Below are 20,073 nucleotides of genomic sequence, written 5' to 3' on the forward strand. Positions count from 1 at the left end.
GGGAAAAAAAAGCCAAGAAATAAAATTAAATATCAATAAATAAAATAAAAATAAAAACATCCAGTTCCCATATCCCAGAGATTCAGATTAAATATGTCTGGAAGGGAAGGGGGTTGGAGCATTTTTTTTTTTAAACATCCTAGATAATTCAAATATGAAGCCAGGGATGAGAAACCACTGCAGAGTAATTGGGATACACCCATAAAACTGGAGAAGGAAATGGCAACCCACTCCAGTATTCTTGCCTGGAGAATCCCATGGACAGAGGAACCTGGTGGGCTACAGTATATAAGGCTGCAAGAGTCAGACATGACTGAGCAGCTAAGCACACACACACGTATACATAAAGCTGGGGATGGGGACGTTTATAAGGCAACAAAGAAGTAGATCCTGTAGTGACTACTATAAGTGAAAGTGTTAATTGCGCAGTCCTGTTCAACTCCTTGTGACCCCACAGACTATAGCCTGCCAGGCTCCTGTGTCCGTGCATTCTCCAGGCAAGAATGGCAAATGGGTTGCCATTCCCTTCTCCAGGAGATCTTCCGGAGCCCGGGATCGAACCTATACCGCTCTAAATGCTCAGAGTGTACATCTGCATATTAAACATTCAACAGTAATGAAAGCTAGTTAATGTTTTGTCATTGTTTTGTGGGAGCAAGGGGGGGTGTAACTGGTTGGCAGGGTGCTAGTGGGGATTGGCTATTTAACAAAGAATGATCCTGGCAAACAACAAAAGAGCTAACAGCTGAGTGAAGAACTAAGGACAAAATTCACTTTTACTAGTTTAGATCAATATTTTTATTGGGATTTCTGAGATAGATTAGATATAAACGAGCTGTATCAGCATAAACCAGGATATTTAGTAAGACCAAAATTAAGGACCATATAGCCAGAGGTCAAGGTAAAGTCGTCATTCAGAAATCTGAACAAATAAAGTCAGTATCAGGACCAGGGGACCATGAAGTGACAGTAATCTAAGGCAGAAGCGATTTCTATTAGGAAAGGAACCAGTTTCAGAAAAGAGGCAACTCAGAACCCATAGACGAAAACCATTGTGGAAATGACATTAGCTAGAAATGGTACAAGAAAGGACAGCAGTTGCAGATACTCTTCAAGGTCAACTGGCTGTCTTTATTTTAAAGAAGCACGAAGAAGAAAAGGAACACTTCTCAAAAAGTAACGGGTGAGGCAGGGAGGTGAACCATAGGAGACCTCTGAATAGGCAATATTCCTCGTTATCAGGCCTCCAGCATAATTCTTCTCGCCAAGGTGCAAGGCTCATGGCCTGGTGAACCAAACATTTGGGTTCTAGCCAAAAGGAAATTGAAAGTACAGAACAGTAACAACTCAAAAAACACATCAAACAAATATGCAGTCAATGAAGAATGTGGGGAAATGTAGCAGAGACATTCTGATATGCGTCAAGAATGAGATATAAGAGAAGCAATGATGTAAATGTTTTATCAAAATGGCATTAGTGAGGTCATTAGTGATGTCTGAATGTTGGCAAGTCAAGGAGTCTTGGGTATGTCAGAAGAATCACACAAAGCGCAGTTCTGGCAAAGTTACAGATAGGAAGCACTTGTGCAAACAGTATTGACAATGTCCCTTTGGGAAAAGCAGGAGTGTCGTCCAAAAAGAATTGTATCTGTCCAGTCAAAAGCATCTGTTAGGTAATTCCTGACCACATCTACAGGCACTCCTTTGAATACTTTCACAGTCAAATCATCAACAGATTCTAGTTGGCAGCCACAGATAGAACAACCTTCCAACACACACCACTTCAACATAAATGAGGATCAAGAAGCCCGTCTGTCTAAATTGAACTTTTTATCTTTCAAGAGACTTCTGTATCCCATCTTAGAACAGCCTTCACCACAAGTCTCGGAAAGGTTGTCATTAATGCCTCCTACTCTTATTATCATGAAGGGCTCTATATTATATATTTTTCCTCTGCAAGGGGAGGGGTAGCGGGAGATTGGAGTGAGAAAGTTTCATTAATAAAAACAGGGTGGATTTAAAAACAAGAAAAAGAACTGAAAACAAAAACGAGGCAATCTTTTATCAGAAATTCATTCAACCAATATCTGTAAAAACCTATGATAAGCCAGACACCCTGATAAGGGCTAAGACCATGAAAGTATTCTGTTAACCAACTTCAAAAGCAGTGACTAATAGGAATTTGTGAACCACAACTTGGGAAAGTGATGGTAGAAATGTATTTGAGCTGAAACGACAGTTCACAGAAGCTCTGTCAGTGGTATTTTGATGAATCAGAGAGATAAAGTGATGAAAAATAGAGACCACTTCCTTGTCCCTGTAGATGTCTTAGTACATGTGGCATTTACTCCTTCCAGAATTTTAAATAATTTTCAAATTTGTAATCTATGTACTTGAGTTAACATAGCCAATGGCATGAGACCACAGAAACATGTCCAAAACTGGCTCCAAATTTACATCTTGCAAGAAATCTTCCCTCCTGGATCCCTCTGAAGCTGTCCCCTGAGCACCCGTTTACACTACTGTGTATAATGTGATAGCTCTACTCAGAGGGTTAACCCCAGATGTAGACCAGTTGTGTTCATATCCTGTCTCTAATCTGAGATTTTTTTCAGAAATGAATAATCCCTTGAAAGCCTTTGTCACAGTTCCTGGCACAGAAAAAGTAGACAGTAAATGCTAAATATTATTTATTATTTTAAATTCTTCTTGATTTGTTTCATATACAAGCGTTTGGTCTCCAAAGACATCTGTTAAATAATTGCCTTCATAAATAAACTCCAATACATGGAAACATAACAATGGAACCTGAGGATCTTACTTTATAAGTGGTCCCATGTCAAATTCTGAGCATTTTTTTCATATTAGGTTGGGTTAGTAAGATTAGGTATGAGGGTTAAATTGATTTTAGAAGTGTGTGCTCAAATCCATGAACTTTTAATATCTGACTTGCTTAAACTCACAGGAAAACCCAGTTATTCTTGTGACTCTAACCCTCAAATGTCCAAAATTCACTCCTAATAAAATGTGAGTTAAAAAAAAGAAAAAAGCAGAAACTAACATAATGTCATAGTTATTAAACTCCAATTTAAAAAATAAAAAAGTAAACTAAAGTATAAGTAAATAAAAATACAGCAGAAACTAACACAACGTTATAAAGCCATTTTAGGGCTTCCCAAGTGGTCTGCGTGTGCATGCTAAGTGCCTTCAGCACTGGCTGACTCTTTGGGACCCCATGGACTGTAGCCCGCCAGGCTCCTCTGTCCATGGGATTCTCCAGGCAAGAACACTGGAGTGGGTTGCCATGCCCTCCTCCCAGGCAGCACCAGTGGTAAAGAACCTGCCTGCCAAAGTAGAAGATGTGAGTTAGATCCCAAGTCTGGGATTTTCCTAGATCGAGAAAATCCCCTAGAGTAGGAAATGGCAATCCATTCCAGCATTTTTGCCTGGAAAAGTCCATGCACAGAGGAGCCTGGAGGGCTACAATCCATGGAGTCGCAAAGAGTTGGACACAACTGAGCGCACATGCTTGCACACATGTGCACACACACATAATCCAATGAAAATTTCTTTAAATAAAAAGCTTTTAAAATATAAGAAATGTCGTTGGGGGTGAACTTCTGGATAACCATTTCAGGGCTAGAAAATACAAGAAAAGAAGCCTCTATATGAAGTATAAAGTTATGTTAAGTTCTTGCACTGTAGCCAGACTCCATGCCAGCCCAAATGTTTCTGCAGGGATGGAGGAGGGGATCCAGCCCTCCAGGTAGAGACACACATCTGCGGAGCTCATGTATGGTTCAGCTCCCCCTCTGAATTGAGGCTCAGAGCTCCAGTGCATCTGTGGTTCACACCAGATGTTAAAGTATTTTAATAAAGCCAGTATGAGATGCTGCTGGAGTTGGAAGCCTGTATCAATGACTTCCTGAGGATCTTGGAGGCACTGCTCAGCAAGTCTATGGCTGTGGAGCTGAGAGTCCATGAAGTATGAACAGCAGCTACAGAGATGGCGGCATCAACGATGATACAAGGTTCCACATCCTAGAAAACGGTCTCCCACCACTTGCCTTCATTTCTCACAGGTGTCTTATTTTTCACTCTTTTTCAAACGATAATATTTGATACCTGAGCTTCTTGGAGACTTAAGAGAATCCTCAACTGTTCAGCAATCCTGCTATGAAATACGATAATAATACACTGAAAACCATTTCTTTGTCCTTTACCCTGGGTCTAATAAAAATTAAGATGCACTTGATAGTGATAAACATTACTGAGTCAAGCACAGAATTTGGTTTATGGAAACAGGTGTTTGGGAAAAGGGGTAAATTTTTTTTTTCAATAGCACCATGTTTGGCAGCCATTAATTCATTATCCTATTTAATCCACTGACATCCCCTGAGGTTTAGCACAGTATTGCTTAGAATCTGTGATAACTGTCAAAGTGATTTAGGTTTAACAGGACAAATCTCTGATGAAACTTGGGGGGGAAAAGCTGAAAGGAGAAAAAACAAAACAATGTAGATTACAATACAAATTTGTTGTTGTCTGGTGGCTAAGCCGTATCTGACTCTTTTGCAACCCCGTGGACTACAGCCCACCAGGCTCCTCTGTCCATGAGGTTTCCCAGGCAAGAATACTGGAGTGGGTTGCCATTTCCTTCTCCAGGGGATCTTCTTGACCCAGGGGTGGAACCTGTGTCTTCTGCATTGCAGGCAAATTCTTTACCACTGAACCACCAGGGAAGCCCTTACAGTACAAATAGCTCTTTCTAAAAATAGAGGTTACCTGCAGTAGAACTGAATGGTATTCCTTTATTATCTCTCCATATACCTTTTTAAAACATTGATTTGAAAGATTTTTCTTGCTTGCTTTCTTATATTTTTCTTTTTAGGAAATAGAAGTCATGTTATATTGGCCCACTGGCAATTAACTTCTGTTAAACAAACAAAGTGTTGGCATTTAAAAATTACTGCTATCAATATATTTTGAAGGGAAGGCAATAAATAGTCCTCCCATTATGAAACACCCAAGCTCTCCCTGAGATACTCTTTTCATGAGGTTGAAAAGAAAAACTACTTGGTTTTCCCAGTCACTTTTGAAAAACAAATTTTTTTAGTGAGTGAAGTGAAAGTCTCTCAGTGGTGTCCAACTCTTTGCGACCCCATAGACTTTACAGTCCATGGAATTCTCCAGGCCAGAATACTGGAGTGGGTAGCCTTTCCCTTCTCCAGGGGATCTGCCCAACTCAGGGATCGCATCCAGGTCTCCCGGATTGCAGGCGGCTTCTTTACTAGCTGAGCCACAGGGGAAGCCCAAATTATTTAGTAAACCAATTCAAAAGTGATTTTTAGGCTGCAATGGGCTGAGGGTTTAAGAATCAGCTATCTTGCAGATCCTCCCACTGTGGCTGGTTTTCAGTTACTGTCATGATGCTCCAAACACCATGTTCGGAAGAGTTACACACCATCGGTTTTCACAAACTAGCCTGAACCCAAACTGACATAACTGAACTGACATAGAAGATGAAGCACACTTCCAAGTTCAGCTGTTATACCAACATCTGGGGAGGTAGGGCAGTGTATCAGAAATGATTTTCTTCCTCTGCCTCATTGGAAAGTTTTCTAGTAGTTTATCTCAGATCCTAGTCTAGGCAATACATCAAGAACAACTCAACAAAAAAAGAGGGGATGAGGGGAATGGTTTCACTTGCCTAGATGATGTCTTAATAGTCCTTATTTGTATTATTATTGACTAGGATAAAGCAGTTAGCATACATTAGCCCAGCGAATCCTCAAGGATCCCTGAGGAGTAAGTAGGCAGTCAGTGTGAATTCCAGTGTATAGAAAGCCAAGAGTTTCTAAGAAGATAAGAAATCAGGTTGGGCCACAGAACATTGAGCAGCAAGAATTCTTTCCAGCTGCATAGTTGATGAGGCCCACACCTCCAGGAAAAGCAACTCATCTTTCTCCCCACATACATAATCTTAATACTCTAACAATTGTTTCCCTTAAACTCGACCTATTTTTCACCCAGCAGGTGCTTGGGGACTTGGTAAGAAAAACAACTAGAAGCAGCAACCTCTGTGAATCTGAATTTTTCTTTTGCCTCCTGGGAAAACATCACCCATCCTAAAAACGTGTGTCTAGAATAAAGCGTAGCCTCATGAAATAGGCCATATTATTGAGAAACTAAAATCTATCTTCTCTTTCTTGCTAAAAACTTACTCACTGGCCAAAAAAAAAAAAAAAATTAACACTTAATTTCTGTTTTACTAGACATGACTTGTCTAGTAAACTCAATTCAGGAGAAAAGGTTCTGGTTTCAGATCCACTGGGGTGAATTAAAGTTATGCTCTCAGAGGTGGAGGGCATGGAAGTTTTTGCCCCAACAGATTCTGAAGAGAACTGGATTTACAGGGACTTGAAGCCAGGGGTGATGGTCTCGAGTGGAGGTGCGAGGCTGGGAACACAAGATGCTGGCCCCTCATGGCATCCAAGAAGCAGCCAAACCTCTTTGTGACTTTCAGGATGCTGAACATTGCACAGTTCAGGAGCCCAAGCCTCTCTGCCCCTGGAGGCAGTGAACCACCTTTAAAGGTGGGGAGCCACCTTCAAACAAGCCACACAAGCTTAAACAGCAAACCCTTCAGCAACTGTCAACCAGGACAGAGAACAGAGGCCACTCTGTCCAATATTCCTGGTGTTTTCTCAGCCCCCTTGGCTCTTCCTGTTGTTCTGAGTGAGACATGGGGAAGGGAGTGGGAGGTGAGGGTGGTAAAGGGGACCAACTTGAGTGGGGATGACCTGCTAGCCAGGCAGCACCATCCATATTTAAGTTGATTCAGAACAATAAAATGAGATGCTTTTTGCCTCTCAGCATCATGCTGTAGCAGGAAGGGTTTTCCAGTTCCCTGTTGCCATAAGCTAACTGGAAACTTCACCCTGCTAATCCCATACTCCTTCTATGAATGTTCCCTGGCTCTACAAATCTCTCTACTGCAAAGGAAGCAACTACTCATGAAGTTAAGTTTACTTAGTTGACTCAGAGTTTTGACATCTTATACCTGCGGCACACAGTTACCTAAGGTCTAGGGATTTCCCCTCGCTGGTTAAATTTGATTAAGGATGCACATGGCCCTCCTTAAATTAGTAATTACCATGGGAAAAAAATGTTGCTCCTGACATACACATTTTGACCTCATTTGAACACTGAATGATCTCTGAGATGCACTTTTGGAATTTTAACTGCTCTGTGCAAATTTTTTGAAGGCAGGCAAAGCATGGTGAATGAACCAATCTCTACCAAAAGGTCAAGTGCCCAAAGCTTCCTGCTTTCTAGGCCATCAGAGAACAGTAACAGGAATATGAAATTATAGAGTATTAGGCTATTCGAAGAGGCCCATTTTCTGCTTTTTAGTGAAAACAGATGTTTGTGCCCTCAGATTGGACAAATTGTTTAGCCTCTGTGGGTCATGGTTTCCTCACCTAAAAGTCTATCTGTTCAACTAGAGGAGCTCTTTAAGGTTGCTTGAAGCACTAAAATTCTACAACTCCAAGATCATATGAAATTCCCAAAACAAAGGAAAAGAGGGGCATTGTTCTCATTCTATTGTCCACCCAGCTGAATTTATCAGATTAAGATTCTGAGCTATAAATAAAAGGAAGAAAAGACACTGATACAATATAGAACTTGCATTTGGAGGAAGTGCATATTTCATCCATATGGATCTTAACGGTTTCACGTGCTAACAAATAATTGAACAGTCTATCTATAGAAGTGGTTTTGTCCATTCATCTGCTTTTCTCTATAACAGTAAAAATAACTTTATTGCTTTGCTATAAAACTGTGTTCAAATTAAAATAGGGAAATGCAATCCTCAACAGTTTCTGAGATCTGGCTGAGCGAAGTCACCACCAGCCCAAGCAGCTCTCTATAAAAGCCCAAAGGTAAGAGTGCCATCTGCTGGCATAAGCTGTATAATACTGTCTTTCTAACCAATAAAATTAACTCCACAGATAACTCCTAGAACGTGAGTCTTCACCATGCCTTGTGGAAACACTGAGTTCCCCACTAACTCAATGTAAAGAGCCTAAACAGAAAAATCATGGGATCTAATGTCCAAAGTATACAAGCTGTGTGAATGTACCCAAGTGTTACTCTCTGAAATGAAGTACTTAATTATATCTTACAATATTTACCATATCAAAAAGCTATAAACCTATTAGCTCAAAGTGTAAGTAGACGATGTCTTTCTTTTAAAAGCTTTCTTTAAAAAGCAGAAGATTTGGAGTGCTTATGAGAGTGAGAAATACTGTCAGAATTGTTAAAAGGTTCCTGTTTGACAGCAGCAAACTGAGAGGCAGCTCTGTTAATGGAGTTCGGTTAAGAACGAACGAACACAGTTAAGTTGAAAAGTCACACAACTGATATAGCCATCACTTCACTCCTCCACAATGACGTCAGTGGGCAGGTGAAGGTCAGGCCAAAATACATACTGGCTCTATCCTTTATGAGGTGCCGTGATGGTAACATCTGGGCCACCAACTACACTCATTCTGCTCAATCCCTCCCAAAACCTCCTTCAGCAAAGATTTTCTTTTAAGCAGACCCCCCACAGCAGTGGAGCTTCTGAGAGACTATTTCACATAAAAACAAAATAATGCAACCGATGACTTGGTACTAAGCCTGAGGCCAAAAAAAAAATGTATTTGATTGCCTGAAATACTGGATAACTGATTAGCACAATCCTAAAATCACTAAGGAGTGTATAAGGCAACTGGAATATTCTTTATTCAAAAAGTACATAAAACTTCCTATGCAGAAAGCATTTAACTAGGAAAAAAAAACACTTTAAGTATACCATATTCAATATCAATAAGATGGACTAGCACAGCTCTTTAAGGGTCTTTGTGCATGTGTGTTAGTCGCTTAGTCATATCTGACTCTTTGCGACCCCATGGACTATAGCCCATGAACTGTCCATGGAATTCTCCTTGGCTTCCTGTTAATTTTCTGCCTTACCCATATTGTCAGTATAATCCCATAACCATTCATTCATTCTTGGCACTGAAAGTCTTATTTTCTCATCATGCCATGCTGTGAGGTTGTTTGGAAAAGTCAATTATTAAAATATTAAATCAAGTAACTAGTATAAATGAATCTAGGCTTAGGCATAGATAAAATCTATATGGGAACAAAAACAACATATCTGCTGTTCTTCTGTTGAAAGATGGTAACACATCTTGTGTTGTTTCCTCTGTGTATGAGCATGAATGAGTATAAGCCACACTACATTGCTCACCGCCTGCATTTTAAATTAAAACTATCTCAGGATCAATGAGTCATTCTGGTTAGTATTTTCTGGTGACATATTTTCTCTCCTTTTTCATCACTGGCACAGGATGAAAGGATGCAGTGGTCTGCAGCTCACATACTGCTTCTAGTTCTGACAACATCTTTAGGTCAGTGTGTATGCCTTCACTAACCTTGCCAAAGAACTAATGACAGAGCTCTGAAACCACATCCACAAGCATGCAAGAAACCAGTCATGAGTTGACACCAAGCTCGTGACAACAGTCAACCTGGAGGAAATTAGTTTATGTAGAACACGCCACTTCTCATATTCACTCAACACTGAAAACTACCACAAATTAACTGTGATAACAATATTTGGACCAAGAACAATTTATATTTGCATTGCATTCCATAATGTAATAATTAAATATGTTTTAATATATTTACTAAAGAAATATTCATTCAACAATGAAATATTTTCTTATATATTATTTCATTTGTTTTTCAAAACACCTTTTGAGATAGGCAGATCATTTTACCAATCACTTGGGATCACTCACTCAATTTCTCATAATTGGAAAATACCTACTGAGTTTCTCCACTCAAAAAATGTTAACCATAAGTAAGACTAAAAATCCAGGAGAGCTTGTCAGGAATATACTAGCAAACACTAAACCATAAACTATAGGCTTACACAACCCAATGAAGCACAATAGGGTCTGCTAGATTCTCTCCTGATGAAGTTCACCTATCAGTCAAAAAGTTGGCCCTGCCCCACAAAGCAAGAAATGACATTTCCCTCTAGACCAAGGGATGCTACTCCCAAGTGAAAATAATGGCATCACACAATCAAATTTTCTTTTTGAATATATCAAACTGATATCGGTACCAAAATATATTTGAGACGATCTAGATTTTAAAAAAGAAGTCCTGAAAGGTTAAATTTTATCAAGTTTCCATAGTTAGTTATTAGCAGAATCAAGGCTGGAACTCACTTATAACCTTGAGCCCAGAAATTAGCATTTTGGAAACAATGTGAAAGAATAATTCATCAAAATGGTAAAAATAAAAATATCTGTGGCCAATAAATTAAAAGTCAAAGAATTTCTGTAATTCACCAGTCTAGCTGAGAATTTAATTAATGACAGTGTAAGGAAATCACCCTACTCACATAAGCAACTGGTAGGAAAAAGTGAAGTGATATAGAAATAGACGATATAGTCATATCCTTTAAAATATACAAATATCCATACCTTTCCATTCACCAATCCCATTTCTAGAATGAACACTGAATTATTTATAAGGTTGTTTAATGAAAGCTAATAACAAATTGAAAAAAACATAAATGTTCACCTACACTAAATTGATAAAATGAATTTCTGTCTCTCATTAAAATGGAATACAGTAGCACCAGGAAAAATTATACCTCAAAAAATAGCGTATGAGATGGGAATATGCTATGGGCATATTTTGAAACATTTATATATGCTTTTAGTATTTTAGTATATTTTGATATAAAAAGGGTTATTAGATATGATCCTAATTAAGGTAGTATTTGTGAATAAGTATATTTAGCAAATACATAGACATTAATGACATATAAAAAGACACTACATCCATTTCTGGTAAAAAAATGCTCAAAGTGGATATAGAAAGGACATAACATAAGAAATGTTACATGTATCACTTTAGAGATATTTATTTTGAAATAAAATATAAAAAAAGAAAGGCCAGAGAAGACAAACCTACAGCCAACATCATACTCAATGCTGAAAAGCTAAAAGCATTTCTTCTAAGATGAGGAACAAGACAAGAGTTCTTGTCAAGAATTCATTCTCACCACTTACATTCAACATAGAATTGGATGTCCTAGCCATAGCAATAAGATAAGAAATAAAAGGAACGCAAATTATAAAGGATTAAGTAAAATCGTCACATTGCAGATGACAGGACAGTATATATGAAAATGTCACCAAAAGACCACCAGAGGGTGGAGAAGGAGGGGGGAGGGGGGATCGGGATGGGGAATACGTGTAACTCTATGGCTGATTCATATCAATGTATGACAAAACCCACTGAAAAAAAAAAAAAAAGACCACCAGAAAACTTTTAGAACTAATAAATGAATTCAGTAAAGTCATAAGATACAAAGTTAATACAGAAATCTGTTGCCTTTCTATACACTAATACTGAACTATCAGAAATTTTTTTAAAAATCCCATTTACAATGGCATAAAGCATTATGCCATAAATCAAAAAGCATAAAATAACCAGGAATAAATCTAACTACTTGGGTAAAAGACCAATACTTGGAAAACTGTAAGACACTGGTAAAAAGAAATTGAAGAAGACACAAACAAAGGGAAAGATATACCATGTCCATGAATTGGAAGAATTATGGTCATTTGTTAAAGTGACCATGACTACCCAAGGCAACTACAGATTTGGTGTAATCTCTATCAAAACACCAATGGCATTTTTCACACATCTAGTTTAAATCATTCTGAGATTTATATAGAGACACAAAAGCCCCTGAACAGCAAAGAGTCTTGAGAAAGAAGAACAAAACTAGCGGTAGCACACGCCCTAATTTCAAACTATACTATAAGGCTGTAGCCCTCAAAACATTATGATACAGCCACAAAAACAAACACATATATCAACTGAACAGAATAGAGAGCCCAGAAGTTAATCCACATGTATTTGGTCAATTACATGTGAGGCTACAAATTACTACAAAGGAGGCACAAATATACACTCTTTAAGAAGAGAGTGTGTTCAATAAATAACAGCCTCCTCAATAAATGGTGCTGGGAAAACTGGACAGTCACATGCAAAAGCATGAAATGGGATTATTTGCTCAAACCATATATAAAAATAAACTAAAAAGGGTTAAAGACTTATGTAAGACTTCAAGCCATAAAACTCCTAGAAGTAAACACAGGCAGTACACACTTTGACATTGGTCTTAGTGATATTTTTTTTTTTGGATGTGGCTCCTCAGGCAAAGGAAACAAAAGCAAAAATTAACAAATGGGATTACACTAAATTAAAAAGCTTTTACACACTGAAGGAAACAATCAAGGAAATGAAAAGGTAGCCTACTGAATGGGAGGAGATATTTATAAATAATATACCTGATAAATGGCTAATATACAAAATATACAAAGAACTCATACAAATCAACCATGACAAAAAACAACAACCTGATTGAATAGGTAGACATTTTTCCAAAGAAGACATGTAGCTGACCAAAATACACATGAAAAGATGTCAGCATCACTCATAATCAGGGAAAAGCGAATCAAAATCATAATGAGACATCACCTCACACCTGTTAAATGGCTATTATCAAAAAGACAACAAATAAGTGTTGGTGAGGATATGAAGAAAAGGGAACCATAGTATACTATTGGTGGGAATGCAAATTGCTATATTCATTACGGAAAACAGTATGCAGTTTCCTCAAAAAACTAAAAATAGAACCTCCATACAATCCAGCAATTCCACTTCCAGGTATGTATCCAGGAAAAAAACAAAAACACTAATTTGAAAAGATATGAATCTGTATGTTCATTGCAGCTTTATTTACAATAGCCAAGATATGTGACAAAGTGTCCATGAATGGATAAAGAGGGCTGTGGTATATTATACACAATGGAGTATTATTCAGCCATAATAAGAATGAACTCTTGCCATCTGCAACAATATACATGGATCTAGAAGGTATTTTACTCAGTGAAGTAAGTCGAACAGAAAAAGGCAAATACCATATGATTTCATTTATACATGGAATCTAAAAAACAAATGAACAAAAATAAAACAGAAACAGGCTCATAGAGAAAAAACTGCTGGTTGCTATAGGAGAGTAGAGGGGAGAGGATGGGCAAAATAGTGAGAAAGATGAAGGGATACAAATTTCCAGTTTCAAAATTAATAACTTATGGGGGTGTAATGTATAGCACAGGGAATATAGTCAATAATAGTACAACAACTTCATGCAGTATTAGATGGTAATTAGGTTTATCATGGGATGATTCTGCAATGCATTAAAATATTTAATCACTATGTTAAAAAAAAAAAAAAAAAAAATATTTAATCACTATGTTATATACCTGAAACTAATATAACATCTTGAGTCAATTATACTTGAATTAAAAAACATTCATGATGATCAAACTGTTACCAAAAAGGCTGGAGAACATGTAATAATAGTAGATTAGATTGGATTAGAAATTGATTATTCTCATCAACTTTTCTATAGTTTCCAAATTTTCTACAGTAAATACATATTTGCCTTTTCACCAGAAAAATAATTTTATTTAAACTAAATAGGAATAGGTTTCCCTCGTAGCTCAGTTGGTAAAGAAACTGATTGCAATGCAGTAGACCCGGGTTCAATCCCTGGGTCAGGAAGATCCCCTGGAGAAGGAATGGCAACCCACTCTAGTATTCTTGCCTAGAAAATCCTCATGGACAGAGGAGCCTGGCAGGCTACACTCCATGGGGTCGCACTTAAGCTTTGGAAAAATCAACAGCTACAGTGCTTTCAGGAGACCCATTTGAACAAGGATGGACACTTGGACAATTTTTCTAGCTCTGGATAATCCTAAAGTAAAGGGAAAAAGTGGAATAACAGGCTCCATTTTCTATCAACAGAAAACATTATTCAGGTTTTTTTTTCTGCCTAGAATTACAGTCAAACGGGAATTTAACTTCATTCGACTCCTAATACGAAAGACCGCAAGAAACATGAATAATAATTCCAGCTGTGGCCTTAAAAAGGTAGGTTTCTTTTGGCATCCTTTAGGCACTGACCTGTGATAAACTATAATCCACTAAATGAAATTAAATATATAAATACAATACTATTTGAGATCTGTGAAATCTCTAGCAAGAGATGGGTCCTTATGCAATTTGGTAACAGGTGTTTCAATAAAATCATAATAATCTCTCTTATGATGCTCTAATTTCATTAATTGAACAAAGGCTTAATTAGAAGCACAATCATTCCTTTATTCAAAAAGAATGTTGTTAATATCCAAGTATGTTAAAACCAACAAGTCATTTTCCACAAATACTATAAGTATTTCATGCATTTTTGTGTTCCTCATTGGAATGTGTAACATATTCTGAATCATATCAAAATCTTTTTACTTCAAATTGAAAACATATATGAAGTGCTCAATTGCATTCTTAGAAAGAGCATAAATAAAATTGTCTCGAAAAGTAGATTAACTGAGGTAATCATGTCAACTTTACCCTCAGTTGAGTGCAGTTCATTCAGTCGTGTCAGACTCTTTGCGGCCCCATGAACCGCAGCATGCCAGGCCTCCCTGTCCATCACCAACTCCCAGAGTTTACCCAAATTCATGTCCATTGAGTTGGTGATACCATCTAACCATCTCATTCTCTGTCCTCCCCTTTTCCTCCTGCCCTCAATCTTCCCCAGCATCAGGGTCTTTTCAAATGAGTCAGCTCTTCACATCAGGTGGCCAAAATACTGGAGTTTCAGCTTCAACATCAGTCCTTCCAATGAACACCCAGGACTGATCTCCTTTAGGATGGACTGGTTGGATCTCCTTGCAGTCCAAGGGACTCTCAAGAGTCTTCTCCAACACCACAGTTCAAAGGCATCAATTCTTCTGTGCTCAGCTTTCTTTATAGTCCAACTCTCACATCTATACATGACTACTGGAAAAAAACATAGCCTTGACTAGATGGACCTTTGTTGATAAAGTAATGTCTCTGTTTTTTAATATGCTGTCTAGGTTGGTCATAACTTTCCTTCCAAGGAGTAAGCATCTTTTAACTTCATGGTTGCAATCACCATCTGCAGTAATTTTGGAGCCCCCCCAAAATGAAGTCAGCCACTATTTCCCCATCTATTTGCCATGAAGTGATGGGACCAGATGCCCTGATCTTCGTTTTCTGAATATTGAGCTTTAAGCCAACTTTTCCACTCTCCTCTTTCACTTTCATCAAGAGGCTCTTTAGTTCTTCGCTTTCTGCCATAAGGGTGGTGTCATCTGCATATCTGAGGTTATTGATATTTTTCTTGGCAATCCTGATTCCAGCTTGTGCTTCCTCCAGTCCAGCATTTCTCATGATGTACTCTGCATATAAGGTAAATAAGCAGGGTGACAGTATACAGCCTTGACATACTCCTTTTCCTATTTGGAACCAGTCTGTTGTTCCATGTCCAGTTCTAACTGTTGCTTCCTGACCTGCATACAGGTTTTTCAAGAAGGCAGGTCAGGTGGTCTGGTATTCCCATCTCTTTCAGAATTTTCCACAGTTTATTGTGATCCACATAGTCAAAGGCTCTGGCATAGTCAATAAAGCGGAAATAGATGTTTTTCTGGAACTCTCTTGCTTTTTCAATAACCCAGCGGATGTTGGCAAATTTACCCTATCCTTATGTAAATAACTGTTCCACCAGTCATCCAATCAAAGGCAAAACAAAGTGAAGGAATGAGTCTTTCTGTTGACTGATCCACACATGTCGATCTCTCCCTCACCTGAATCCTAACTGTCAATCGGAGTACTTGCCTTCACTTTGCTTTGGTCCTGTCCATGGCCACTTCATGGCCTCATCTGTATTTCTCAATGATCATAAAACCAAAACGTACCTTTGGAAAAAACACTACTGATACTCATGTGCTTAGTTGTTCAGTCATGGCTGACTCTTTGTGACCCCATGGACTGGAGCTCGCCAGGCTCCTCTGTCTATGGGAAGTCAGGGGATCTTCCCGACCAAGGGATCGAGCCCAGATCTGCACTGCAGGCAGATTCTTTACCAGCTGAGTCATAGTATGTCTCAAAAAAGTGAGGAGCATACCCCAGACATTCCTGTTTGCACTTTGCTACCATTACTTTAGACATTTTCATTTCTTCCCATGCGCCAGTACTAGAACCTATACAAAACAAACTAGAGACAGATATGCGAGGGAAAAAATGGAATAAAGTGTTACAATTTCCATGGTAACTTTATGTTCATAGTTCAATGAAAAGCAAAGGAGAAAAATGTCAAGTTTATCTAAATAAGGGCAGCAAGCTCATTACTATATGTGTTCATATTCCTCTTTTAGTGACCTTCAAAGTATTCTTTCATTCTAATATATTGAGATTTTAGGGTTGAGTGACTAATGTAACCATTTTATTAAGATTTTTCTGATGTGGACCATTTTTAAAATTTTCATTGAATTTGTTACAATATTGATTCTGCTTTATGTCTCGGTTTTTTGGCCACAAAACATGTAGGATTGGACCTGCACCCCCTGAAATAGAAGGCAAGTCTTAACCACTGAACCACCAAGGAAGTTCCTCCAACCATTTTTCTAGCCTTGATATATGCTTTTTCCATCCACAGCACTCTAGATCTAACCTAAAATACAGAGCAAGTATTCATACTACAACATTTTATTAATACTGTATTATTAATGCAAATAACATTTAATTAAATTATTGGTATCAACTAAATGATATAATTACATGATTATATTAATTAAATGATTGATATTAACTTAAATTAATTAAATGATTGGAACACAAAGCTGGTAACACTCCTCTCTTATACCATCTAACTACCACTTCTGGGGGTATGGTGAATACGTGTCCTGTCTGTGGTAACCCAGCACGCATTTGAACACTACTCTTTTGAACATTCTCACACATACTGACTGTTGTCTCTGCTTGCACCAGGGTAAAGTCATGCAACGCACCCACACAAGACTTTCATCTGGGAAGCCGGTGATGTGAGAAAACAGACGCAGATGTAACATGCCTCTTTATGTAAGCGTGGCAGCAGAAGTACCTGGGTTTTCAGGGTCAGAAAACCCCAAACTTCTGGGGCCCAGTCCAGAAGCGGCAATGTCCAGAACAAAATGTGGCCGTCACACCATGTGGAGGCAACCTTGGTGTCTTTGCTGGGTAGCCACCAGGGTCTGTTCTGAGTACTGCTTCTGGTTGTGCAGTGGCGGAACCAGCCTCCCTAGGTCTCATGTAGTTTCTTTGAAGGGTCAAATGTGTTTTATTTTAATAACTTTCCTTCCTGCAGAGTTAAGCTAAAGTGAATTTTACTGTTTGGAACACTGACATACTTCCAAGGGCTGCTGACCATGGCGTGAGCCTCCCAGTAGGGACAACCGATCCCAAGCATCCCTGATCATCACAGAGCAGTACCTGATGATTGCTGGCTCTCTGAGCGCTGCTTTCCCAACAGTGAAAGGTGGCTCAACAGCTACTGAGTCAGCTTTTGGAAACAACTACGTTTCTTTGCTCTTGGGTACACACACCCATTCACTCCCTTCCTCTAAACCTTAGCACACAACACTATTAATATTCTTACCTCAAGAACTATCTGTATCTCCCTACTATTTATCTTCTGCCTCTAAGTGAGTACTCTCTACATTATGAAACGTTTTTCCAAGTTCACAGTGACTAATTTGATAGTTGTGTTTGAAAATATTTCCAAAGAGTTTCTGAAAGTCTTAGTGAGGTATTTAAACTTCCCCTAATAGACCTGGTCATTTCATTCAGAAAAAAATTCTCAACGGGAAGTCACATTTACTTAATGGACTTATTCTGTTAAAGTGTTTGTTCTGTGAGTCTATTCGTAATTACAGATCGTGATGACCGATGTGACATCTCCTGGTTCCTTCAGTAATATTAGCTTTAATGGCTTATTTTTTGTATAGTACAATTTTTTTTAATTAATAACAGCTTAGTATTTTCATCTACAAACAGAAATCTCCACAGGTTGTCACTTTTTTTAATAAATATAATATGCATGTGCAGAAATACATACACTAACTTGTACTGTATCATAATTTATCAAGACAGAGTTGAATTTGTTTTCATACTATATATGAAAGGCAATATTAAAAAAAAAAAAGAAAGGCAATATTACTGAGCAAAGTGTACTCTAAGTGAAAAGGAGATGAGAGGTTATATTGATTAAGAAAACAAATTATTCTCAAGGCTTTGAGCAGCCTCTATTTACATATGAAATACTATACCAGCTCAAATCCATGACATCTCATACCACATATCAAGAATACATGTGGGACTTCCCTGGTGGCGCAGTGGTAAAGAATCCACCTGTCAGTGCAGGGGACATGGGTTCAATCCCTGCTCTGGGAAGATCCCACATGCCTTGGAAGCAATTAAGCCCATGCACCACAATTCCTGAGTCCATGTGCTGCAGCTACTGAAACCCTCACACCCTGGAGCCCATGCCCCACAGCGAGAGAAGCGAGTTCATCGAGAACCTGAGCCCCACAGCGAGAGAGTAGCACCTAGAGAATGCCCATGTGCAGCAATGAAGATCCAGCACAGCCAAAGTAAATAAACAAAAATTCTAAAAAAAAAAAAGAGTATGTGTGATACCTGTGGCTGATTCATGTTGATAGGTGGCAGACACCAACACAATATTGTAAAGCAATTATCCTCCAATTAAAAATAAAATTTTAAAAAAGAATATGTGTGGATGCTACTATATACAGAAAATAGATAACTAATAAGGACCTACTGTGCAACACAGGAGACCTCTACTCACTATCTCAATAATCTATAACAGCCTATATGGAAAAAGGATCTAAAAAAGAGTGGATATATGTGGATATATGTGTATGAGGATATATGTGTGTGTATGTGTGTGTGTGTATATATATATAAACTGACTCACTTGACTGTACAGCAGAAACTCATTGTAAATCCAATACAGTTTTTTTTTAAATAAAGAGTATGTGTGAGTGATTTTACATCATTACTACTTCAGATATTTCATCAACAATTACCATTTGTTGAGAAATTAATAACTTCTGCTTTTCTGTTTGAGATTACTGTAAGTTCCATTTCAGACAGTGTACCCTAAAAATATCAAAACACATTTTACAGGAATCAAGTAGGATACTGACCGAAGGACACATTCCTTCATTGGCCACAGACACTCCCTTTCTTCAACAAGAGCTAAAAGTTGGAGCCTAGAATGGAGGCAGAGATTACAAATACTAAGAAGCATTCATTACAGCACACATAGGGGATCCTGGCACTAATTCTTTATGTCACTGGTATGAATATAGGTCTTACCAGTAATATAAAGAATTATGGGGAAAAATGAAAATTTAGCACTACGCCTAGAAAAAAGATCAATACTGATATATAACCACAAGACAATATGGGAATAACAACAATAACTGGCTGCATAGAACATACTAAGCATTTCTGTAAGAGATTTATAAGTATTACCTCATTTAATCCTACAACAACACTAAGATATATCTTCCTAATCCTGTTTTACAAATGAGATACATAAGGGTACTAAGTGTATGACCTTAGAGAAGGTCAAACATTTGGTACCATTGAAGATGGGCCTCAAAGTGAGCAACCTAAACCCAGAGCCTAATGCTTCTTATGGTTTACTGTGTTGCCTCTCTATTTCCCCCCTGGGTCCTTGAAATTATACATCTGAGATTTCTAAGCATGTACTTGAAGTTGTGGGGACAAAGAAGAGGGAAAGGGGAAATGCTTAGAGAAATATCTACCCTAAAGACATTTCCCTACTTTGGGAATTTGAGTGACATTATGTGTGTGTGCTCAGTCGCTCAATTGCATCTGACTCTTTTCGACCCATGCAACCCACCAGGTTCCTCAGTCCATGGAATCTTCCAGGCAATAATACTGGAGTGGGTTGCCATTTCCTTCTCCAGGGGATCTTCCCAACCCAGGGATCAAACCCTTATCTTGAGTCTCCTGCATTGGCCAGCAGATTCTTTA

The sequence above is a fragment of the Muntiacus reevesi genome, chromosome 1 (genome assembly GCF_963930625.1).
Source record: "Muntiacus reevesi chromosome 1, mMunRee1.1, whole genome shotgun sequence".
Lineage (NCBI taxonomy): Eukaryota > Metazoa > Chordata > Mammalia > Artiodactyla > Cervidae > Muntiacus > Muntiacus reevesi.